The 25,324-nt window shown below is 43.9% G+C and overlaps 1 protein-coding gene across 1 annotated transcript in view; it reads left to right on the plus strand.

Annotated features, from left to right (window-relative positions):
• Nucleotides 1–12,590: 12,590 nt before the first annotated feature.
• TCF20 (transcription factor 20) overlaps nucleotides 12,591–25,324 on the plus strand; it is a 144,086-nt gene continuing 131,352 nt past the window's right edge. Inside the window, exon 1 of the mRNA XM_060279783.1 lies at nucleotides 12,591–12,654. The gene's annotated coding sequence lies outside the window, so the exon portion shown is untranslated. The remainder of the gene's footprint in view (nucleotides 12,655–25,324) is intronic.

Below are 25,324 nucleotides of genomic sequence, written 5' to 3' on the forward strand. Positions count from 1 at the left end.
TTTATTAACAGTTAAAATGTAATTTCAAATACAGTGGACCCTCTGGATATGAATTAAATTAGTTCTGGGGGGGTCTGCCCGCAACCCAAAAAGTCCGTAGGCAGACGTGCTGCTTCTGCACACGCTCGATGCGTGCAGAGTGCTTCTGCGCATGTGTGAAGTGCACAGAGCGCTTCTGCGCATGTGCGCACGGCGAAACCTGGAAGTATACACTTCCGGGTTTGCCGCATTCGTAATCCATAAGTTACGTATCCAGAGAAGTACGTAACTAGAGGGTCCACTGTAAAGGGGGTGGAAATGGGGTTTTGCTTGTGGTCCAGAGCTGGAATGGGTTTTGTGTATCCCTTGCCTTGGAACTTGGACAATACGGTATATTCTGTATGCATTTCCCCAACAGAGGGGTATGGAGAAAGGATTGCATGGAGTGTCTATTTTCACTGCCTTGCATCTGTTCTTGAGGAGAACTTCTGGTCTGGAACTTTCACCTTTGATAAACTCACACAAATAATTCCAGAGTTACTCATATATTTGCTTTACTTTAGGGACTAAAGTGGGCAGCTACTTTGGAATTCTGTTTTTGAAAAGACGATGAAGAAACTGGGTTATTGTAAATCCCTTCCCAGTAGCAAATATTTTAGATGTATATAATTAGTGCCAAATGCCCCTGCAATACTGCGGTTTGAGTTGTATTCCATTTCTTCTCAGTCTCCATCCTCTACTCAATTCTCCCTCCCATTCCAGTGAAGTGACTTGAGAGTTTTTTTGGGGGGGTTGGGTTGTTTTTTTACTGCTCCTATGTTTTCCCCTACCCTTTTAGCATTTGACAATGGGATGTAGGTGGGCACATTTTTCTTTCACTTTAAGCAGACAGTGTACAAGCTAAATGAGCCCGACACTTTATGAAGATGAGGGGCATGACTCATCAGTATTTTTTTTTATTAAAAACTACTTTCAAATTTTCAGGATGTACATGTTCATGTTTAGGTGTCATAAATACTAAAGCGTTGATCTTCATATATCTCTTCCTCTTCAAATAGATACGAGAGTTTCTTTTCTGTGCCAAAAGGTTGCTCAAGTCAATTTATAACTAACTTTAAAGCAATACGAAAAATGGATTAAGAACAAGAGGGGTGGGGTGGGAAATCTGCATTAAAAAACAGAGTTAATGACATTTATAGCCAGCCAAAAGCTGTGCAGAACAAAAATGTTTTAATGGTCCACCTAAAATTAGGCAGCGGCGGGGGTGGTGGTGGTGGAATGAAGCAAGTATAACTTCCCAGTCTAAGCACACTTTCAAAATAATTCATTGCATACTAGCTTAGCTACAGCTGTGACTATTTGTTAAGGGGTAGACAAAATGGTGCCCTTCAGATGGTATTGGAGTACGACTCCCTTAATGCCTTGCGACTGACGATGCTGGTCAGGGCTGATGGGAACTGGAGTCCAATAAAATCCGAAGGCACCGTGCTGGCTGCACCACACCTTGAATTGTAGGTGGGCTTTATAATTTACTCCTGTGTTTTGGCTTTTGAAGGTTTATTTCTCTGCAACGTGGAAGTAGAACAAGTGTATGCTGCAGAGCCGCATTTCCACAATGCCTTGCTCTGAGGAGGCGTCCCTTCCACAGAGCATGGCATGGAAGGCCCCAGCACAGGGGAGGTGAAGGAGAGATGGAGGTGGTGATGGCAGGGGGAGTTTGTGGCTGCAGCTACCTGGCATACAGCACCTGGCACTAGAAGCAACTGTATAGGTTAAAACACAAAACTGAGGAGAGTTTCAGTACAGTGGTACCTCGGGTTACAAACGCTTCAGGTTACAAACTCTGCTGACCCAGAAATAGTACCTCAGGTTAAGAACTTTGCTTCAGGATGAGAACAGAAATCGTGCTCTGGCAGCGCGGCGGCAGCAGGAGGCCCCATTAGCTAAAGTGGTGCTTCAGGTTAAGAACAGTTTCAGGTTAAGAACGGACCTCCGGAACGAATTACGTTCTTAACCAGAGGTACCACTGTAACAATTTCTAACCTGCTTTTCTGTGATTTGCCAGACAGTAGAGGAAGCTATTGAAAAGCACAGCCCCAAAGCCCTACTGAGCAAACAAAACTAACTACATGGCTCTTTGGGTCCTAGCCACAGTATTAGGCAGAAATGCATTAAACCAAGCTGATATATGATGATTTGACATTCCCAGCCTGGTGTCCCCATCTGCCCCAGCCAGCACACAGGGCAAGAGGCTGAGGAAGGCTGTGGTGGGGGTAGAGCCCACAGGGTCCCGGGCAATATCTACCACAGCCACAAGCCCATTACACTTAGCTGTGCTGTGGTGAATTATTGTAAATTATTGGACCCAAAGTACAATCAGCAGGTTGTGGGAGTTTTTGCAGTGAAACCTAACAATGCACGTATGTGTTTGTTAATGCCTGAAGAGTCTAAGACCATAGACTACTATGGGATATATTATATCATAGAATTGTACCTAATGAAAAGTCAGGGTGGCCTTGTTGATGGCTTTGTAGTCATGATCACCCACTGGTGCTGAGGGCCTACCAGCACCTTCCTGGGTTATGCATGGGTTATGATCCTGTGGAACTGCGATGATAGCCATTAGCTCATTATTGCCGGAGCAAGTGGTCCATGGTACACTGCCACCACCTCTCGGTGTGTGGATGAGGCCAAGCTCCAACCTTGGCAGCCTGTGGACACATCTTGAGCGCAGATGGCTTCGTGTAAACTGTTATGGGCTTGCTCTGCGTTCACATTAGCTTTGCTTGACTTAAAAGTAATTTTAGACTCTGTTCAGAGGCTTTCTGGGCACCTATCCCAGAGTTCCCTGCATAGATTCCCAAAACAGTACACTGTGGGTGGGACATTTCAAACAGGCAGCATCCACATTAGGATGAAACCAGCTGAGAAAGAAACAGTTCCGAATTAAGTAAGCATTTGGCCCTGCTGAAATGTGATTTGCTCAAAACCGTGTGATGTAAGGATGTAAATAATCTGGAACGGTCGTATGGACAAACAGCACCACATTCCTAAGGAGAAAAAGAGACATGTTGCATGGAAATTCTATTTTGCAGGCCCACATGATTAAATGGAATTGCAAGCAGAGAGTATATCAGAAAACTGTCGGTTTTTTAATTATAAAATAGCTGTTGTAAGAAATTATAATGACTACTCAAAACAGTCAAACTGGAAGGGGGAGGCGGGACTAAGCTAGAAGCACTCCCAAGTGCCCCTTTGTACCCCTATGTAAGTACAGTGGTACCTCTGGTTAAGATCTTAATTCCGGAGGTCCGTTCCGGAGGTCTGTTCTTAACCTGAAACTGTTCTTAACCTGAGGTACCACTTTAGCTAATGGGGCCTCCCGCTGCCCCCGCTGGGCGATTTCTGTTCTCATCCTGAAGCAAAGTTCTTAATCCGAGGTACTATTTCTGGGTTAGCGGAGTCTGTAACCTGAAGCGTCTGTAACCTTAAGCGTCTGTAACCCGAGGTACCACTATATGGGCTTCAACCCACATAACATCTCATGGCCATGGATGCCAAGCCTCCTGCACCCATTAGCACACCTGGCTAAATGCTGAGTCAGGAGTACAGACAGAGCATCAGAAAGTGACTAAAAACAACTGGGCCATTTCCAATAGCTACACTCTCTCCCCATCCTATGTCATTCAAAGCTTTATCTTTTCCGGGGTGGGGGTGGGGGTGGGCTTAGATATGGGGAGGAATTTTCACTGCTACATTGAAATTCTCACTGGAGAAAATGGTTAGGAGTGGGGGGGATATAGGCGTACTTTTAGAGAGTTTTAATTTGTCTTTTGCCACTCTTTGATGTTATATACCTTTTACTTGTATTCCTGCTGGGCTAGGAGTGTTTGTTGTTAGAGCGCTTTGCATTCATGGCCATGAGAAGAAGAAGGTTTTCTGGATTTTGGGGTTTTTTTTGTTGGGGAGAATAATTACGTTTCCTGGATTTTTGCATTTCCAATGCCTTAAATGGATTGGGATCTGATTTAACATGTTTATTTGACCTGTCTTTAGTAAGCAAAACTAAAAATAATATTAATGACATGTTAATGTTTGTTTTTCCAATGACCTGAGGATTTAAATTAAAATATTTTATTAGGAAACAATATAAATCACACACTAACCACAGCTGCGGGCAGTGACAGAATACCAGAGATACACTACTCATGAGTAGATCCCTTACTTACTTACAAACAGACCAATGACTTTGGATCATTGGATGTGTACATGCAGACTGACTGCGCTGGTGCTCTTCAGCCTACCAGAGATACACTACTCATGAGTAGATCCCTTACTTACTTACAAACAGACCAATGACTTTGGATCATTGGATGTGTACATGCAGACTGACTGCGCTGGTGCTCTTCAGCCTGGACGCAAAGCTCTGACTGGTGAGCCGCTCCACCTCCTTCTCTGAAAGTTCCAATGGTTCTTCACAGTGTTTGAAACTCCCATTTTTCTAGGTGTATTTTTGTGACAGGGAATTTCATTAGCACGAGCAGTTTCTGAGCTCTGGGTGCAGTACTGTGCCTAAGATTCCAGATTAAAACTGCAGAGTGGAAGGAAAGGAGGACCCTTTTCTGCCTCCCCACTTCCAGTTACTCTCTGAAGACTGAAGAAGAGACCCTCTGAAAAAATATTAGGAGGGTAGGCAGGGGAAGGACTAGAGCATGTGAAAAATGAACATAATATTTTAGCTGCAGTTCTTTCATTTTCAGCTTTGTATGTTTGTTATTTAAAAAGTGTGCCTAAACATTCCATTGTTGCGCCCGTAACCTAGGTTTAAGGTGCCATTTAGCTCCTAGCTTTCATTTCTAAGTTTCTAACACTGGTTCTTCATCAGGTACAGACCCTACAAGTGTCCCTATTTTCCAGGGACAGTGCCTGATTTAGTGAAGCCATCCCAGTTTCTGATTTGATCCCGGAATATCCCACTTTTCTTTAGGATGTCCATTTTGTTGTTGTTTAGTCGTTTAGTCATGTCCGACTCTTCGTGACCCCATGGACCATAGCACGCCAGGCACTCCTGTCTTCCACTGCCTCCCGCAGTTTGGTCAAACTCATGTTCGTAGCTTCGAGAACACTGTCCAACCATCTTGTCCTCTGTCGTCCCCTTCTCCTAGTGCCCTCCATCTTTCTCAACATCAAGGTCTTTTCCAAGGATTCTTCTCTTCTCATGAGGTGGCCAAAGTATTGGAGCCTCAGCTTCACAATCTGTCCTTCCAGTGAGCACTCAGGGCTGATTTCCTTCAGAATGGATAGGTTTGATCTTCTTACAGTCCATGGGACTCTCAAGAGTCTCCTCCAGCACCATAATTCAAAAGCATCAATTCTTTGGCGATCAGCCTTCTTGATGGTCCAGCTCTCACTTCCATACATCACTACTGGGAAAACCATAGCTTTAACTATACGGACCTCGGTAGGCAAGGTGATGTCTCTGCTTTTTAAGATGCTGTCTAGGTTTGTCATTGCTTTTCTCCCAAGAAGCAGGCGTCTTTTAATTTCGTGACTGCTGTCACCATCTGCAGATGTCCATTTATCATTGGATAAATGTAAGGAGGGTATGGTTATCCGATCCTCGAGCTGTCTGAAGGGAGCCCTGTATAGGAAAGTGTTTTAATGTTCATTATTTATTGTGGTTTTATATGTGTTAGAAGCTGCCCAGAATGGCTGGGGCAACCCAGTCAGATGGGTGGGGTATAAATATTAAAATTATTATTATGGAATAGGACTTCCCTATTTCAGAGAAATGTTGTAGGTAGGGTATGCAGGTAGCAACCCAGAGGGCCCCTCAAGGAGATCCTCAGAGTTGGAGGCCCTACCTGCTCCTCAAGTTCTTCATCCTGTGGAGGTGTCCAGTTCATCCTCCAAGAACTCCATGCCTGCTTCTAAGTCAGGCACAGCCATGACATTATGCAAACTAACCTATGCAAGCCAATGTATTTTCTGCTTTCCCTCTCCCCTCTCCTCCAGGGCAGCCACAAGAAAGACTGAAAGCTTTTGCTTCCATTTCCAACTGTCCACATTTTAGCATTAAATTTCAATCAAAAGTTGGTAAAATTTGACTATGTTTCATTGAAACAAGCTGGTTTTGTGAACCGCAGTTTGGCTTATTTCAATAAAGAACAATTGACTAACATAGTTTGTTTGGGTTTGGACATATAAACTGTGGTTAGTCAAAACAGAAGTGAAAGTTTCCAATCCGTTCCTCATGGACGTGCTTAAGGACGTGCTTAAGGATGAGAGGGAAGTGAGGCTTGTCTAGGCTTGTTCTCATAATGATTAACCATAGTTTATAATAAACAATCATTTATAATGACGTCCAAACACAGTCGTAGTTTTCTATGCATAAAGTTGTGTTAGGGCCAGGAGTGATCCCAAACCTGGCATGAGGAAAAATATGCTGACAAACTTGGCAGTTCCCCGCTGTACCACAATTCCATTTTTCACTAATTTTTGTCTTTGCTTCAGAGCGGCTTCTGTTTGATCCTGCTGTCACTAAGTGATGTACATGCACTTGTGAATCAATATTTAATGTTAGGGCTAAGTATGTTACAGAAACTCAAAACCTTCTGTCTTTAATATTGTGCACTGATGACCAGTGAACTAAGAATGGAGGCAAACACTTATCCTCTCTTCAACAGATGGACCCTAGCAAATTATAAATAATTTTGGCACATGTTTTTTTTATCACTTCTCAGATTATAGACAATAAAAGCTACTCACTACCACCTGCATCATGGACTTGTCATGCTTTTTAAAATTAGTATGGATACAGACCACAGCCTGCTAACTGAAATCTGAGCAGATAGGCACTGTCCATTTCGCTCTTTGCTTAGTATCCTGCACTGTGATTTTTACTGCTCACTTCCTCTCTTCAATTGAGCAGAGAGATGGGATTTCCACTGCATCCCTTGGGAGCCTATGCATCAGTCTAATAGACTTCACTGTCGGAAAACATTTCCTAGAGATTTGCTTTAATCATTGGTGTCAGATTCCTGTCCTCTGGCATGGCATTTCTCCTTTTGCCTACATCAGTTCAGGTTCCTGTGTTTATAATACTGTAGTAGCTGCTCAGTTGACCATTTCTCTTTACCTGCTGAACAAGCTCTTTTCAGCTGTAGGCTCTTGTGGTTTTACTCTGGAGCAGGGGTCCCCAAACTACGGCCCGGGGGCCGGATGCGGCCCAATTGGCCTCCCAATCCGGCCCGCGACGACCCCCGCCGCTTGCCGCCGCCGCCCGCTCTTACGGCGCGCAGCGCGGCGGCGCTCTTCCAGGTTGGAAAAAAGCGCCAAAAATCCTTTGTGCGCATGCATATGGGTCTCTCCCGACCAAGAAGAGGTCATTTCTGGTGCACTTCCGGATCGGGGGAGGCCCATACGCATGCGCACAAACAATTTCCGGCTTTTTTTCCGACCTGGAAGCACTCCCCCGCCCGCCGGCCCGCATGGGCACGCACTCCCCCGCCCTCCGGCCCGCCGCGCGATCGGCGTGGTGGGAACCGGCCCAAAGCCCGGTAAGTCTGGGGACCCCTGCTCTGGAGGCATTTCCATGTATGCAGGGAAATGCATAATCAGAGGGACATTAGTTTTGTGAGACGAGCTCTTTGAACCCACTGCAACAGGCAAATTGCAATAAAGACAGAATTGCATGACTACAACCTGTTGCAACAGATAAAATTTGTGTCATTAGCCAGACCCAACATGTCTCCGGAATTGGGATATAGCTAAGCTCTTAATGCCTGTTAAATTACTGGTGCTATGTGCTGTTAATAAAAAAAAAAAACAAGCCTTCAGTCCACATATCCCCCAGACAAAGAAACATGTACAACATCTCATCATTTTCCTCTGATAGTATCCATTTACTGTCAACCAGAATTCTTCAGACATTGGCCTGTTCTGGCAGTAGTACTGTGTTAGTTTACTACGAAACACGTTCCTGCCTTTGCATGAATTCCTGGATGGCATCTGAGACTGTCCTGTCTTGGGATTTGGCATGGTGCCTTGTAGTTAATAAGGTGTTCTGAGAAGAGATTGGAAGCAGCTATTCATCTCTCTGATTGCTCTGAAGACCAAAAAGGACAAAGGGGGGGGGAAATAATTTGTTCCTATGTAACTGTAGGCTCCTAAAGGCTGCAGCAAGGATGAAAATGAAAAGTTGCATAAGTTTGTAGACCCCAAGTTTTCCATTTCTCCCACACAGCAACTACTGCTTGTCATGGGACTGTTATTTATTAATATAAAGTAACCATAAAAACAGAAATACGAAATGAACTTGTAGATACAACCATAAAATTATCAAACATCTTGCAGCTGCAGCAAGTTAAAAATCCTACAGACTGTATTTTAACACAAGGATACTTTTTTGATTATCAAGAAAGGCAAAAATATTGTTCATGAGTGTGTGCTTGCCAAGAGTTGTGAAAACAGCACATGCTTAGGGTATCTCTTGCTTGTTCATCTTGCTTTTCCTTTTAGGAACTCAGGGCTGTGTACATTGTTTTCCCCTTCCCCTCTTTTTATTTTCACAATAACCCTATGGTGTAAGCTAGGCTGAGAGTTGGTACGTAGTTCAGATATCAGAGTTATGAAACTGCACATACTTAAGAGTATTTTTATTTATTTTTTGCTTGTTGTCATTGATCAGGTTTGGCAAACCTTTTTGTTTTGTTTTGGTATTTTGCTGAAGACACACATCTTTACCCTGGCACTTGAGGTGTAAATTTTTAGGACCCGCCTTGTTTGTGTGTAGGTTGTTTTACACTGCTTTTAATATGTTTTAAAGTTGTAACCCACCCTGTTGTAATCCACCTTAGGGTGAAGGGTGGGTAATTAAATAATAATAATAATAATAATAATAATAATAATAATAATCAGGGATATGACACATTGCAGTTGAAGTGGTGGTGGGGCTACTTTTCTGGCATGCTTATTTTTCTTTACAGGATCTGTGAATGACTATCTGTCTACGCATATTTGTATTTTCCTTTTCTTCCAGGAGCTCAAGATTGTGTACAGTGGCCTCCCCCCCCCTTTATCGTTGCAACGGCCCTGTGAGGTAGACTATGCTAATATACGTACATAAGCAACAGTTATTGGCAATAGATTACCAGGTGTGGGTGGGTGGGTGGGTGGCAGTGGCCCCAAACCACATACAATATACTAGGCCCAGGAAATGCTGTTGGCATACTGAGATGTGAGTGAATGAAGCATTGCAGTTTCTCACTAAATGCCTGGTGTGGAAGCACCCTGGGGGGTTAAAGAAATGCTATTCCTTTTATACTATACTGTCTTCCCTGCAAAGCTTTTCAAGTTCAAGGCCTGTTTGAAGAGAAACTTCATATAAGAACTGCACAAAAGTCTGTGGCTAGATTTCCTTTGCAGGAGTACCTTTTGTTTTTAATTTGTTCATCTTGAAATTAGAGGTGGGCGAGAGTGAAGAGTACTGAGTTCTAATCTGCAGGTCGAAGTTCAGTACCCATGGGTGTAGCTCTACTCCCCATGGGGTAACATAGCTTAAGAAGTGGAAATATCCCTCCCAGGGATTTTTGGGTATGCAGGATTAAGCTGAGAGATTTGGGATGGTCACCCAATGGGGTACAGGTCTGTCAAAACAACTAAGTGAATTAAAGCCAGTAGTTGGTGGTGATCTCTGGAGGATTAAAAGAAAAACACAGGGCCTCGCAGAACCTTCAGATCTCTTAATTTCTGGGAAGACCTCTATAGGTAGAGAGAGTTGTGTTTGGAAAGGAAGAGAAACAATGTTTGCACTTCGGGGCTTGGCAATGGCCTATGCCAGGGGTCAGCAAACATTTTCAGCAGGGGGCCGGTCCACTGTCCCTCAGAGCTTGTGGCGGGCTGGACTATTTTTTTGGGGGGGGGGGAATTCTACTCATGTAAAAACACGTTGATTCCTGGACCTTCCGCAGGCTGGATTTAGAAGGCGATTGGGCTGGATCCAGCCCCTGGGCCTTAGTTTGCCTACCCATGGCCTATGCAGTACAAGAATCAGGCTGGGAAGGCTCAGGGAGAAATCTGTGCCTCCCTTGTTAGGTCCATAGCCTTGCTCTGTGGCCTGGCTTTTGATATCTGTGTTTCCAAAAAAGCCCCCACCAGCAGGTTATTTCACACTGTGTATTTACTATGGGTAATTCGGGGGTGAGGGGGACCTTTCTTTCCACTTTCACCCTCTCTCCGTTTGTATATTTCTACCAGCATGCTTCTCTGGGCTTAATTCTTGTTTAATATCTTAGTGTCTTTTAATGACAGCGGGAGCTGCAGGATGCTCTCTGTGGGAGGCAGTGGGAGGTTGTGCTTGAGGTAAAGAGACTTGATTAAATACTGCTTTTCTGTGCCATGATTCTTTTCCTCCTTGTTAGGGGGGAAATAGTAGATATGCTTGCTATATTCATGTACAGTATATACCGGTAGCTTCATTACTTTATTCATCTAATATAACGGGCACATCAGAGTTCTTAGTATGGCCCATACATTTAGTTTTCTTAGCCAAGCAAGAATTGCTAACAGGAACTTGCTTTTGAAAATCTTGGTGGGAGATTATGGGCACCATGCTAGGAAGCCAAATAGGTGATATTTCGGAAGTTCCTATACCCACTTCCAGAGCTCTCTTCTAGAATGTTCCATGGGCTAAGAAAATCAGGGGAGAGTCTGGCTCAGACGACAATGTTTGTGCCAGAAGAGAATATATCCTTTTTCTGGAATAATTCCTGCATATCTTAGGAACAAAATAATGCCCCACTTCGTAATTGAGTGGTAGAAAGGAGACAGAGATGACACCTTTTATATAGGCTAGGCAGGGGGTTCCATTTATTTGTGTAAACAGTGGTTTAGAATGCGCTGTACAGTCCTTGCCTCTTCAGCTAAAATGCTGTTTAGGTGGAAAATGAAATTAGCCTGGTGGTCGGAATTTTTCCCGTGAGGACACTTTTTGAAACAAATCTTGCGATGCAGACCTTATTACTCCAGGGGGAGGAAGTTGACCGAACTTGGGAGAGAATCGAGAACAGGGCACTGCAATCTTGCAGTCATGCCTGAGAGTGTATTGATAGAACTGTGGAATCCAGGGGAGCAGCATGGCAGGAGACGTGCCAGGCTGAGCGAGAGATGCACTGAAAGAGTTATGTGGGAAGATTTGCAGGTCAGAGCTGAAATGCCCTAACAGAGCGACGCTGTGGAGAAATTTGCACAGTGAGAATCAGATTGGCTTTTGTAGAATGAAATGCTGCGTAACTCATGTCAGGGAAAGAGAAGGGAGACAGGGAGAAAGTGCAAACAACGGCAGGCTCTGTCTGTCTGTCTGTCTGTCTGTCTGTCTGTCTGTCTGTCTGTCTGTCTGTCTGTCTGTCTGTCTCGTTCTTTCTCGCTCCCTCTCAGGGTCTGATTAAATAGAGCTGCCAGAAGAGGTCAGCCCTTGTTGACTTGCTGACAGCTTGGGTGGAAGGAGATATGATTTGGAAGGGAAGTGATATTGATCACATATTAAAGACAAAACAATCCTCTTCCAAGCCGGGTGATAATGAAGTGAGGGTAGCTGGTTTTTAAGTGCTTCCTAATCATCTTGAAATAAGAATGGTCTGTCCCTGGAAGGAGGAGGGGAGGAACCCAGGCATAATGCAAATGTCAGGAGCTGGCAAGGAGGAATCCAGTTGCTTCTCTTTCTCAGCAGCTGATGTTCAAGGTGGGTATTTATTTGCCAGAATGTTTTTGTTCTCTCAGGTTTAGCTGGTAAATCAATGGCTATTAGCTGCCAGAGATAAATGCAACATCCATATTCAGTGTACCTCAGATGCTGGGAGCAAGCCACAAGGGACAGCTACCCCCCATCTTGCTCTATTGGTGAGCTGCCCTAAGGCAAGGATGGGAGACAGTGTGGGACTGTGTGAGACTCTTCGTCTGATCTGGCATAAGCAGCTCTCATGCAGCTGCCTGTGCCTTCACCATATAATGAAGGGGCTCTTGATTCAAGTAACGCTGGGCTTAATCAAGGTGACACGCTCCATATCTCAGGGAAGGGACCTTCTTTTATGTTGGCTGAGTGACAGCTCTTTTTCATGACTACTGTATATATTTTGCATAAGGAGGAAGATATCGGATACGATTTGGTTTGGATTTCATGACATACTTCTATTTGCATTTCCTGCAACACTCTTTAAATGTACAATATGCTTTATAATTTTCCATCAGTTCTCAAATCTGGTAGAAGTGATAGTGATTTGCCTAAGGCCATCTAGTGAGCTGTGGTCTGAGCTTGGATCTGCTTGTCGTTCTTTTCCATTCTCCAACCCCATCTTTCCTTTAAGATGCTCAGAGTGCATGGGATTGCCTCCATTTTATCCTCGGAATAACCCAGTGAAGGGGGCTAGGGGAGAGAGTGAGTGGCCTGAGGTTGCACAGTGAACTGCATGGCTAGTAGAATGGGGGATTAAAATATATGAAATAATAGAAATATGTAACCTCTGCTGGTGCTTAGGTATTTTTAACACGATAGACACATCTTAACAATTTGCATTAACTCTCTCATAAAAGTTCTTTCTTATTTTGTTTTAGTGACTTCTCTGCCTCTGTTTTAACAATGATCCTCAAAGGACTTTCCCCTTCTTCACAGAGGATAAGGTATGAAATAGACATTTTTTGTTGGGGATATTTATAATGCAAAGTGTATATAAGACTTATCCTTTCCTAGTATTTTTTTAGACTGCTGGAAGGATGGATTGATATTTATTGTGAGCTTCAGAGATCACTTCACAGAGTGCAGAGGTGAGGAACCTTAGGTATGGAGAACCTTCAGATGTTCCCATCTAGTGCTTGGGTCTCTGCTGACCTCCTGCCCAGCAAGGCTTCCTCTCCCAAGCCATGCTGCTCATTGGCCATGTTCTTCACCCTCCTTTAGGTGGGTGGAATGTGTCCTTGAACAGTGATAATAACTCTTGTCTGAATGGAGGACAGAGAGGGGATGTCCATGTGTATTGAAACTAGCCTACCATAGAGAGATAAAATTGACATTAGTTGCTCTACACGTGTTTTTATTGCTATTTCTGTTGTCTGGTCTTTGGCTGTAATAAAGATTGATTATCATTAGTTGCTCTGCCCACTCTTGCCTCTGACTTCACTCACCACTGGTATATGTCCCCCAGAAGGTTGCCTTGAAAGGAATGCAGTTCTCAGGCTGAAAAAGGTTATAACCCGATATAGTGTATACATACCAAAAGGTAATGCGTGTGCATGGCAAACACAAGACTACATGTGCCTATATACCAGGGCGCTGAAACTGGAAGCAGAGGCCTGCTGTACTTATATGAATTGGATAACATGCACTTGTTGCTGTATGGTGTGTGAGGTAGCTGTTCACTGATTACTGAGGACACAGAAATCTTAAGGCTTCTTCATTAAAATATTTATGTCGGTCATATTTAAACTAGAGAAATATGGAAGCAGAAGCTTTTAAAATCAGATGCAATTAAAATTCTTCTCCTCTTCCAATCTTCCCTGAAGTTGCCGTTTTACTCTTCAGTTACATTCTGTTAACTTGGATGAGACCTGAATTTCAAATGGAATGAAGCAGAAACCAAAATGTTTTGAAACAGACTTTCAGCCCCTCGAAGACCTACTTTTTACAGTTATACACTAAGGCACAAATGCAGCAAAACCTCGTCTCTTGCCACCTTGTAGATCAACATTTCAAAGTCTCATGCTCCACAGCTGCTATAGCAACTCCTTTGGGTTCTGGAAAAACATACACACTAAAATACATCAAACTCTGCTACGCATATCATAACTCAGTTCCTTCTTTTGGGTTGCCTGTCAAATCTGAGCTGCTTGGTTTGGCTGAGTTTAATAGAAAAGGCACTGGATTGATTCCTGAGTGTCTATATAAAGATTCACATAAAATATGTTAGCAAAGAGTTTAAAGCTGATCCATTGGTAGGGTCTCCTGGCCTTGCTTATGTAACTCCTGATTAAAAAAGGGAAGTGCAGGTCAGTATTAAATGAGTGGTGACACTTGTCTCCTGGAAGTCTGGAGGTAAAAAGAGGCAAGAAATATGGCTCATTTGCTAATCTAATAACTCCCCATCCAGATTTTCCCTGTATCTCCATCTCCTCACTTGTAGATTTCCCTCTGACCCTATTTTGCTGTCCCTTAAGTGGCATCGAGGGGTGTAGGGAACTGCAGTCAGTAAATCGCATCCAACAATTCACAGTGACTGCTGCTAAATCAGCTAGCTGAGCACCTGCTGTCTGAAAGCTAATGGAACTGAATAGCTGGGTTTTCAATCTTAAAGCAACAGAGACAAGTAAAAGAAACAAACACCACAGAATGTTATACAGTCTGCCCTAATTTGGCTTATGAAAACATCAGAAATGTTTCTTTCTTTTTAGTGCAATAGAAAGTGCAAACCCAAACTTCTAAGCATGAGGTGTACTTTTTGTAATTGTATGGTTGATAAGGTAACCTCAGATAACAGCCTCCTTCATCACTCTGTTTCTATGATCAAGTGGGCATTCTGAAGCTGAAAACAGCTAAATGTGAGCAATAGGGCTGGGCAATAACTTTTTCAACATTGTGATATATAACCAGCTAAACATTGCAATATATTGATATATCACGATATCTGAAATAAGGAAGGAACTATGAAGAGGCGAAGAGGACAATGTCCTGGCAACTGCTACTACTTAAGGGTCTAAAACTGATTATCAGTCATCTCATGGTCACTTTCAGCAGCAGGCAAGCCAAAATACATCCAAATGAGACTTTTGGGTTTGGGCTTGGCTTCCAAAAGGTGGTATTCAGGCCAAAGGATGGTAATGAGTCATAGTGAATACAAATAATCTGGGACTGCCACACTGCCAGCAGGCTTGCTAGATGGCAGCAGCATGGCTGCAGCAGAATCAACAATGGTGGGGGGGGAGCAGTGGCATCCTGGCAACAGTGCCACAATAATCAGCAGCCTGTGAAGCCTTGTCGTGGTGGCAGCAGTAGTAGTGGCCTGCAAGGCCTTGTGGCAATGGCAGTAGTGGCAAGGCCTTGTCATGCTGGTGGTAGTAGCAGCCGCCGCCTGAGGTCTTGTGGTGTTCAGCAGGAGATAGTGGCAGAAGCAGACATGGCCTGTGAGGCCTTGCTGAGGCAGGCTGCCACAGCTTCTCCCACCACCTCCCACTACCTCCAGGAGGATTTGCAGGCTGCCACCACTTCTTGCCACCATGGCGAGGCCTCACAAGCCCCATTGCTTGTGTTGCCATGAGGCCTCGCAGGCTGCCACTACTATTGCTGCCATCTCCCGTTGCCATCGCAAGGTCTCGCAGGATGCTGCTACTGCCAGCACCTGCTGTCACTGCCACGAGTCCCTGCAGGCTTCTGCCGCAAGGACTCGTAGGCCACCGCTGCTTCTGCTGCCAAATCCTGTCGCCACTGCGAGGCCTCACAAGCCAATTCCGTTGCTGCTGCCACTGGTCACCACCTCCACAAGGCCTCGCAGGCCGCTGCCAACATTCCTTGTCACTACTGTGAGGCCTTGCTGCCACCTCCAGTCATGTAACTTAGTGTGCGATTATTGATAATATTGTCATTTATCCGTTTTAGACCCCTAAGTAGTAGAAGTTGCCTGGACATTGTTCTGTCTGCCTCTGTATAATTCCATCCTTATTTCAGACATTGTGGTAGCTTGCAATGTTTAGCTGCTGATAACATTGCAGTGTTTAGCTGGTGATATTGTGAGGTTTATGTGGTGATAATGTTAAAACTGTGTTCATGGAAGACAATCTTACTTGGCTACAAGTGATCGTCAAAGAAGAAGAATATAATGTTGCAATATTTAGCTGTTAAGTTATCCCGATGTTTAGCTGCTGAGGTATCATGATGTTGAAAACCAGATATCGCCTAGCCTTACACACATTGTGATCCACAATATATTGCCAGCTCAAATATTATGAAACAATTATCATGGTGTGAACTTCAAACCAGTTTTGGATGATATAGCGCAGGGGTGGCCAACTCCCAAGAGACTCTGATCTACTAACAGAGTTAGAAACTGGGAGTGATCTACCCCCTTTTGGGGGGTTCAGGTCAAAGCTGTTGAGTTTTTTTAAGGAAGGGAAGCCCTGTTTTTTGGGGTTTAGGTCAAACTTGTTGAGCTTCTTTTAGGAAGGAGGGAGGCCCATTTTTGTTTAGGGCTGTAGGTCATAGTTCAGCTTTTTAGGGAGGAGGAAAATTTTGGGTGAGCTTTTTTAAGGGGTGCCAGTGATCTAGCAGTGATCTACTACAGACATCCAGTGATCTACTGGTAGATCACAATCTACCTGTTGGTTGTGCCTGATATAGCGATATATCGCCCAGCCCTAGTGAGCAAACAAGCTAGGTAATTAGGGGAATCTTAATTTACCTCCTTTAACCTGGAATAGATAAGTATACAGTTGAGTTGCAACCTTGCATGTGTCATTTTGTCTTTTTATTTCCTTAAAATCATCCTACCATTTCAGTTTAAAGCCAATTTCAAAGTTGTTGGTGATTTTTCATCAATTTTTCCACTGTGTAGAGACCTTTGTTAACACTTTCCTGTTTTGGTGACCGTTGACAGGATATCCCATGGTAGCCTGTTTTACTCTCTGCTCCACAGTGTCTTATTACCTGCATTGAACAATTGGGGTTTTTCAGATGTGTGGAGTATGTAATGCCTTAATAACGCCAGTTTATTTGCAGTGTGGCAGTGGATTAACTGTATGCATATGATCTTATTTGCAAAAGCTGCTGTAAACTATGGGATAGAGATATTGTGCAAAAAGGCTGCAGACAGTTTTGAAATTAATATCTTTTTTCTTCTTCTTGGTAAATGGGACACCGTATTGGGAGAGAAATTCTGTATCTTTACAAGCCAATATCTCAAAGGTAAAAAAACAACCCCTGGATTTTTAGCAAAGTAAACAGTAGCACTGAAATAAATGGCAGCACAATCGTGATATTGAGCATTCAGAAGTGGGTGGAATTTACAATTCACTGCACATACATACACAGAGTAGCGTGAGAGAGAATAATGCAATGCGGCATGACTAAATCCTACCAGAATTCCATGCCAATGTAAACAGGGTTTTTTTGGATCAGGATAACACCACCAAATAAGCTCTCAGGTGCCCCAGGCCATTGAACAAGATCTTGCTGAGGGTGGGTCATGGCCATTCTGTAGTAAACTTGCTCTGTAATGCTCAGCTGCTTAAATGTTTCTGATTCAATAACGTTTCCTTGAAATTAACCAGTCTTCTTGTATCGTTGGGCTTTGTACATTGTGAATATGGGGGGGGGGGGGCGGCGCGCAGGAGAACGGTAGCTTAGTTTGGGAGTCTAAAAAGTCAACTGCACTTGATATCTTGTATAGATCTTGAAACCTATTATTTGCAAAACTACTGTTCAGGCCTACCTTTTGAGGGGCGGCTTTGCCTCTAGATGAATCTTGTGCATAGAAATTAATTTTGCTAAAACAATCCCTCTCTCTTCTGTTGCCATGGTAATGTGTCCCTCCTCCACTGCTGCATCGTCTTCTCGTAGCTTCCCTCAACATCCTTGAGTCCTTACATACAGTATATGTATATATATATATATATTTCTGACTTGTTTCCGGCCAGTTTCTTATAAAAGAAAAGAAAAAAGATCAAACTGACATGAGTTCTGTGCACCCTATTTTTGTTTAATAATGGAGTCCCTCTCCTTCACTGTCTAATTCACTAAAGGATAACATTAAGAACTGTACTAGACTGGTGGCTGGCCAAAACTTGTGAACAGCGCACAGCAAAATGGATAATTATTTGGGGTGGGGTGGGGAAGGTAGAGAACAAAAAAATAAGGCATTCTTGAAACTCCCCTACCCCACAAAATAACATGGCAACTTGGCCAACTTGAACAGATCTAATGACATGGGGCGGGGAGATACACCAGTGCTATTCCTGTGAAATGGCTGTTGTATCTCTGGTGGGGAAGGACACAGAAAACCCCCAAATGCCATAAAGAGGGAAGACATGCCCCCCCCCCGGCATCCCTCCAAAGCCCACCAATCAGGGACTGTGCTGATGTGACACACACATGGAGGGAGCCAGTTAATTCACCCCCAGCACACGTGCACAGCACCACAACACACATAACATGCAAAATGACGCTGCAATGTCCCCAATCTGTTAATCTAGTGAGTATATTTCCCCCCTTGGAGGTTGTATGGGAGATACTGCTCATAACTGCTGGTGGGGGGGGGGAGGGGAAGCTCGATTCACTTTAGACAAGAAATAGAGTATTCACAAATAGCAAACTTGAAGGCAGTTGCAGCAGTCATCCTCTGTGTTGTATAGCTCTGTCTGGGCACCCACAATTTGTAATAGTGACTTGAGGGGTCCTGTGAGGTGTTTGAGGGGTGTTCGTGTCTCAATATCAAGGCACAGTGCCTGTAAGGGTTCCAGCAAGTGAAGCATTGGCAATATGTTCAGATTTCTAGAAATGTTCTGGAGACAGGTCGTTTGTGCAAAGTGTTCCCACTGTGTGAAAAGTGCCCTTTGCCCGTAGTTCTCTTCACCAAACTTGTGAGTTATTTGTGTGCACAAAGCTAGAGACAGATAGTTATGTGCCCAGTGACCTCCATTTATATACTGGTTGTGGGAAGCAGTGGAGTTGGTGCTGAGGTAAGTGGCTTTATTCTTGAAAGCAAAATGCAAAACAAGCACATCTCTAGTGATAGTATCTGGAATCTAAACAGGTTATCACCCCGAATGTTCTAACTGCTAGGAATAAAACATTCTTTTATATGAGCAAAACTATTTCTTGTGTAGCTAGTGATCTTGTAAGCCAGGAGTACTGGAAAAAATCAATCAAAAACATTTGAATTACATTTCAAATAAGAATAATCAATTTTAATGTTTAGATTTGATGTCTAAAGAATGAACTAGGAAAAGGGGGTACAGGTGCAATTCCCAAGACTCCCACAGTGCCATGTGTGTCAGGAAACTGCAAACTGAAATAGAATAATGATCAAAGAGCTGGTTGTGAATGGCTCCCCATACGTATTTCAGAGCAACAATGTTCTCTCTCTGAAAGCTTAACCTTTTGGCTCTAGCAGGAGTGACAATACAAAAATGCCTGTACTTTGGTGAAGAGAAATGCTAAGAATAATAGACAGAATAAGATAAGACCGTTTCCCTCACAGTCACATTGCACCCTGCAAACTGACTTTGTTTCTGGTGAGGGGGAATGAAAAAGCTGCTGCAGAAGTCTGGCAAGAATAAAGCTTGTATTTTGTGCTCCCCTGTCGCTCTGCAGAAACTGTTTATTTACTGACCCAGTTAGCAGAGGGTTTTTTGTTATCATGGGTGATTCAGGTACATGAACATAGAAGCACCCAGAGCAACAGGAAGCAGCATTTTCCATGTGACAAAGGAGGAGTGACCTGCAATCTTAGTCTGAAAGGATTTCTCATATGGTATACAACTTATAAAAAAACACAAATTCATTTTATACTGGGCACTTCTTCACATAGTGCACAGTTAAACTATGGAAATCGCTCCCACGAGATGTAGTAATGGCAAGCAACTTGGATGGATTTGAAAGAGGATTAGGCAAATTCATGGAAGATAGGGCTGTTAATGGCTGCTAGCCATGATGTCTGTGTACATCTTCCACTCTCAGAGGTAGTAAGCCTCAAAATACCAGTTGTGGGAAGCACAAGTGGAGAGAGCACTGTTGTACAAGTCTTGGCTTGCAGACTTATCATAGGCATGTGCCTGGCCACTGTGAGAACAAGATGCTGGGCTAGACTGGTCTTTGGTCATATCCAGCAGGGTGCACCTTACGTTTTTCCACTAACCCTGTCATCAGTCTTTTTGCTGGTGTAGAAACAGCAAATGCAAAAATTCCTACTGCATACAAAGCAGATGCCAAACCTACTATTGTTTGCGACAATTCCTCCCCTACTCTTCCGTCGTTCTTCTTCTGTTGTCGCAGTGCTGGCTGATGGCAGTGACACAGGGAGATAACTAGCAACTGAACAGTGTGGAACATGAGCGTAGCCAGGATTTTTGTTGGGGGTGTGTGGGGGCAAACCCGACATGATTGGTCAGTTAGTTAAGTATTTCTTATGTTTTACTGGGGGGGGGAGCTGCCCCCTGCCCCCCTGGCTACGCCCATGGCATGGAGGCAGGTGGTGTAGGGCAGCAAGAAGGGGAGAGGAAGGAGGCAGCTGTGGCAGTTAGTGAGGAAGACATGCTGCGTGGTGTGTAGGGGACTTGGCTAATTGTCCTAATATGGAAGGGCAGCTGCTGATAGCCATGTGTAGATCTAGCTGCCAGAGAAGGGAAGCTACTACGAGCTCTGTGGAAATTTTCAGCTGCCACTGTTGCTAATACTGCAATCAGTTATACTAAGTCTCTGAGTGCTGATCTTTATGTAGACAAAAAGACACCAACCCAGAATCTTGGGCCATGTTAAGTTGAAACAAGAGTGCATCTGGTCATGTGCAAAGTGTCTTTACTTCTAACGAAGCCTTTGCTTTACATCTAACAAAGTCTGCACGTATTGGGAAGAGACAGCATGCTTCCATGTTGTTTAGTCGTGTCCGACTCTTCGTGACCCCATGGACCATAGCACGCCAGGCACTCCTGTCTTCCACTGCCTCCCGCAGTTTGGTCAAACTCATGTTCGTAGCTTCGAGAACACTGTCCAACCATCTTGTCCTCTGTCGTCCCCTTCTCCTAGTGCCCTCAATCTTTCCCAACATCAGGGTCTTTTCCAAGGATTCTTCTCTTCTCATGAGGTGGCCAAAGTATTGGAGCCTCAGCTTCACGATCTGTCCTTCCAGGGAGCACTCAGGGCTGATTTCCTTCAGAATGGATAGGTTTGATCTTCTTGCAGTCCATGGGACTCTCAAGAGTCTCCTCCAGCACCATAATTCAAAAGCATCAATTCTTCGGCGATCAGCCTTCTTTATGGTCCAGCTCTCACTTCCATACATCACTACTGGGAAAACCATAGCTTTAACTATACGGACCTTTGTCGGCAAGGTGATGTCTCTGCTTTTTAAGATGCTGTCTAGGTTTGTCATTGCTTTTCTCCCAAGAAGCAGGCGTCTTTTAATTTCGTGACTGCTGTCACCATCTGCAGTGATCAAGGAGCCCAAGAAAGTAAAATCTCTCACTGCCTCCATTTCTTCCCCTTCTATTTGCCAGGAGGTGATGGGACCAGTGGCCATGATCTTGGTTTTTTTGATGTTGAGCTTCAGACCATATTTTGCGCTCTCCTCTTTCACCCTCATTAAAAGGTTCTTTAATTCCTCCTCGCTTTCTGCCATCAAGGTTGTGTCATCTGCATATCTGAGGTTGTTGATATTTCTTCCGGCAATCTTAATTCCGGCTTGGGATTCATCTAGTCCAGCCTTTCGCATGGTGAATTCTGCATATAAGTTAAATAAGCAGGGAGACAATATACAACCTTGTCGTACTCCTTTCCCAATTTTGAACCAATCAGTTGTTCCATATCCAGTTCTAACTGTAGCTTCTTGTCCCACATAGAGATTTCTCAGGAGACAGTTGAGGTGATCAGGCACTCCCATTTCTTTAAGAACTTGCCATAGTTTGCTGTGGTCGACACAGTCAAAGGCTTTTGCATAGTCAATGAAGCAGAAGTAGACATTTTTCTGGAACTGTCTAGCTTTCTCCATAATCCAGCGCATGTTTGCTATTTGGTCTCTGGTTCCTCTGCCCCTTCGAAATCCAGCTTGCACTTCTGGGAGTTCTCGGTCCACATACTGCCTAAGCCTGCCTTGTAGAATTTTAAGCATGACCTTGCTAGCGTGTGAAATGAGCGCAATTGTGCGGTAGTTGGAGCATTCTTTGGCACTGCCCTTCTTTGGAATTGGGATGTAGACTGATCTTCTCCAATCCTCTGGCCATTGCTGAGTTTTCCAAACTTGCTGGCATATTGGGTGTAGCACCTTAACAGCATCATCTTTTAAAATTTTAAATAGTTCAGCTGGGATATCATCACTTCCACTGGCCTTGTTATTAGCAATGCTTTCTAAGGCCCATTTGACTTCACTCTCCAAGATGTCTGGCTCAAGGTCAGCAGCCACACTACCTGAGGTGTACGAGACCTCCATATCTTTCTGGTATAATTCCTCTGTGTATTCTTGCCACCTCTTCTTGATGTCTTCTGCTTCTGTTAGGTCCTTACCACTTTTGTCCTTGATTATGGTAATCTTTGTACGAAATGTTCCTTTCATATCTCCAATTTTCTTGAACAGATCTCTGGTTTTCCCCATTCTATTGTTTTCCTCTATTTCTTTGCACTGCTCATTTAAGAAGACCCTCTTGTCTCTCCTTGCTGTTTTTTGGAAATCTGCATTCAGTTTCCTGTATCTTTCCCTATCTCCCTTGCATTTTGCTTGCCTCCTCTCCTCCGCTATTTGTAAGGCCTCGTTGGACAGCCATTTTGCTTTCTTGCATTTCCTTTTCCTTGGGATGGTTTTCGTTGCTGCCTCCTGTATAATGTTACGAGCCTCCATCCATAGTTCTTCAGGCACTCTGTCCACCAAATCTAAATCCTTAAACCTGTTCCTCACTTCCACTGTGTATTCATAAGGGATTTGATTTAGATTGTATCTTACTGGCCCAGTGGTTTTTCCTACTTTCTTCAGTTTAAGCTGGAATTTTGCTATAAGAAGCTGATGATCTGAGTTACAGTCAGCTCCAGGTCTTGTTTTTGCTGACTGTATAGAGCTTCTCCATCTTTGGCTGCAGAGAATATAATCAATCTGATTTCGATGCTGCCCATTTGGTGATATCGATGTGTAGAGTCGTCTCTTGTGTTGTTGGAATAGAGTGTTTGTGATGACCAGCTTGTTCTCTTGACAGAACTCTATTAGCCTTTGCCCTGCTTCATTTTGAACTCCAAGGCCAAACTTACCAGTTGTTCCTTTTATCTCTTGATTCCCTACTTTAGCATTCCAATCCCCTGTAATGAGAAGAACATCCTTCTTTGGTGTCATTTCTAGAAGGTGTTGTAGGTCTTCATAGAATTGGTCAATTTCACTTTCTTCAGCACCGGTAGTTGGTGCATAAACTTGGATTACTGTGATGTTAAAAGGTCTGCCTTGGATTCGTATCGAGATCATTCTGTCATTTTTGAGATTGCATCCCATTACAGCTTTTGCCACTCTTTTGTTGACTATGAGGGCCACTCCATTTCTTCTACGGGATTCTTGCCCACAGTAGTAGATATGATAGTCATCCGAACTGAATTCGCCCATTCCCTTCCATTTTAGTTCACTGATGCCCAGGATGTCAATATTTATTCTTGTCATCTCATTTTTGACCACATCCAGCTTACCTCCATCCATGGTTCTTACATTCCAGGTTCCTATGCAATATTTTTCTTTACAGCATCGGACTTTCCTTTCGCTTCCAGGCATATCCGCAACTGAGCGTCCTTTCGGCTTTGGCCCAGCCGCTTCATCAGCTCTGAATCTACTTGTACTTGTCCTCCGCTCTTCCTCAGTAGCATGTTGGACGCCTTCCGACCTGAGGGGCTCATCTTCCAGCGTCATAACTTTTATATGCCTGTTGTCTTTGTCCATGGAGTTTTCTTGGCAGGGATACTGGAGTGGCTTGCCAGTTCCTTCTCCAGGTGGATCACGTTTAGTCAAAACTCTCCACTATGACCTGTCCATCTTGGGTGGCCCTGCATGGCATAGCTCATAGCTTCTCTGAGTTATTCAAGCCCCTTCGCCACGACAAGGCATTGATCCATGAAGGGGGCATGCTTCCATAACAGGTGCTATAACTTAAGTGGCTGTGCAATTGTGTGTGTGTTTTTCAACAACTGGGGGTGGAGGAGTAATTCTCATTTTACTCCAACAAAATTTGTCGTTATCCTTTGCATATATGCTCAGAACTAGGTCCCATTATCTTTTCAGTGTGATTTAACTTTCAGGTAGGTGAAGTTGGATATTCTTTTCTATTGTCAGTTGGGAGGCGGGGAGGAAGTTTGCATCTGCAAAGCAGAAAACAAAACATCCCCCCCCTAAAGTAGATACTCTGTCTGGCAAGCAAGCATGAAACAAAACAGAAGGAGAGTGTGTGTTTTAAATTGTTTTTTTTTTTTGTGGTGGGTGGTGGTGGTGGTTTGCATTCACCAGTGGATGCAGTAGGGGGAATAGTATGGCCTCTTGACAAGAGAAGAGGCTTGGATAAGTTTGTGTTTTTTCTTTCTGCCCTGGAGCAGGAGAGGGAGTTTGTATCTTCCACTCACATCCAAGATCTTTCTTCAAGTTTCTCTCCGTTTGCTCTTAATACTTGCTCAGCAGCCAGGCAAAAAGCTGAAAAAAAGATCCCCCTCCACCAGAAATGATAAGACATTAGCTACCTCAGTCTTCTTGTCTGCAACAAACAAACAAACAAACAAGAAGTCTTTTACTCTCCACTGTTGCTGCAATGAAGCTAGAGACCCTCTGATTCTTCCTCTGCTGCCCTTCCCTCTGCCTTCAGACTTCCCTACTCATTAGCAGCAGCTGCTGCTGCAAACCGAAATGGCATCAATTCTGAGAGTCTCTTGTTTTGGGGGGGATGGGATGGGACCAAAGCAGGCATGTGTCACTTAAAAACAAAAACACCAGCTGGATTCCACTGCATAAGCCTACATGGTTTGTGTCCAGGATGATAGTCAGGGTCTCTCTCCTCCCATAACAACCTCCCCTGCTCTATCTTGCCCATGGCCAAGGGACAAATGGTTGAGTCCTGAGAAAGGGTCCTCTACATGGCTGTACCCAGATTATGGATCATTTTACCTTCTGAGTTCTCTCATACACCCCTCTCTAATTTGTTTTGCCACCTCATCAATACTTTTTGATTTCAAAAGGCACTTGACCTGCTGGGTGGATAATTTTTTTATGTGGCAACCCCTCGTTTTTACATGATTTTTTATATGCTGTGCCTGTCTGTATTTTATTGTTTCTTGCTTTGTTTTTATTATTATTATTATTATTTTGTTAAGTTGTTGTATAGTTTGTAGTTTGCTTTTTTAAGGGGAAAGGGTCAGGGCTGCCTGGGAGGGGGCCTCAGCAAACAGAATGGCTGGGGCTGGTTCCACAGGGGGGGATGTACTGGGACACCCGATCTCAGTGATCATGGGCAGGAGGAGGAGTTATGCTGAGACCAGACCATGTCATTACCGAGCAGGCAGGCTTAGTCGTTGTCTGAGGACTATCCCTGCCTCCAGAGTGGTGCATGCTCTGGTTATCTCCTGCTTGGACTACTGCAATGCGCTCTA

The sequence above is a fragment of the Zootoca vivipara genome, chromosome 10 (genome assembly GCF_963506605.1).
Source record: "Zootoca vivipara chromosome 10, rZooViv1.1, whole genome shotgun sequence".
Taxonomy (NCBI): domain Eukaryota; kingdom Metazoa; phylum Chordata; class Lepidosauria; order Squamata; family Lacertidae; genus Zootoca; species Zootoca vivipara.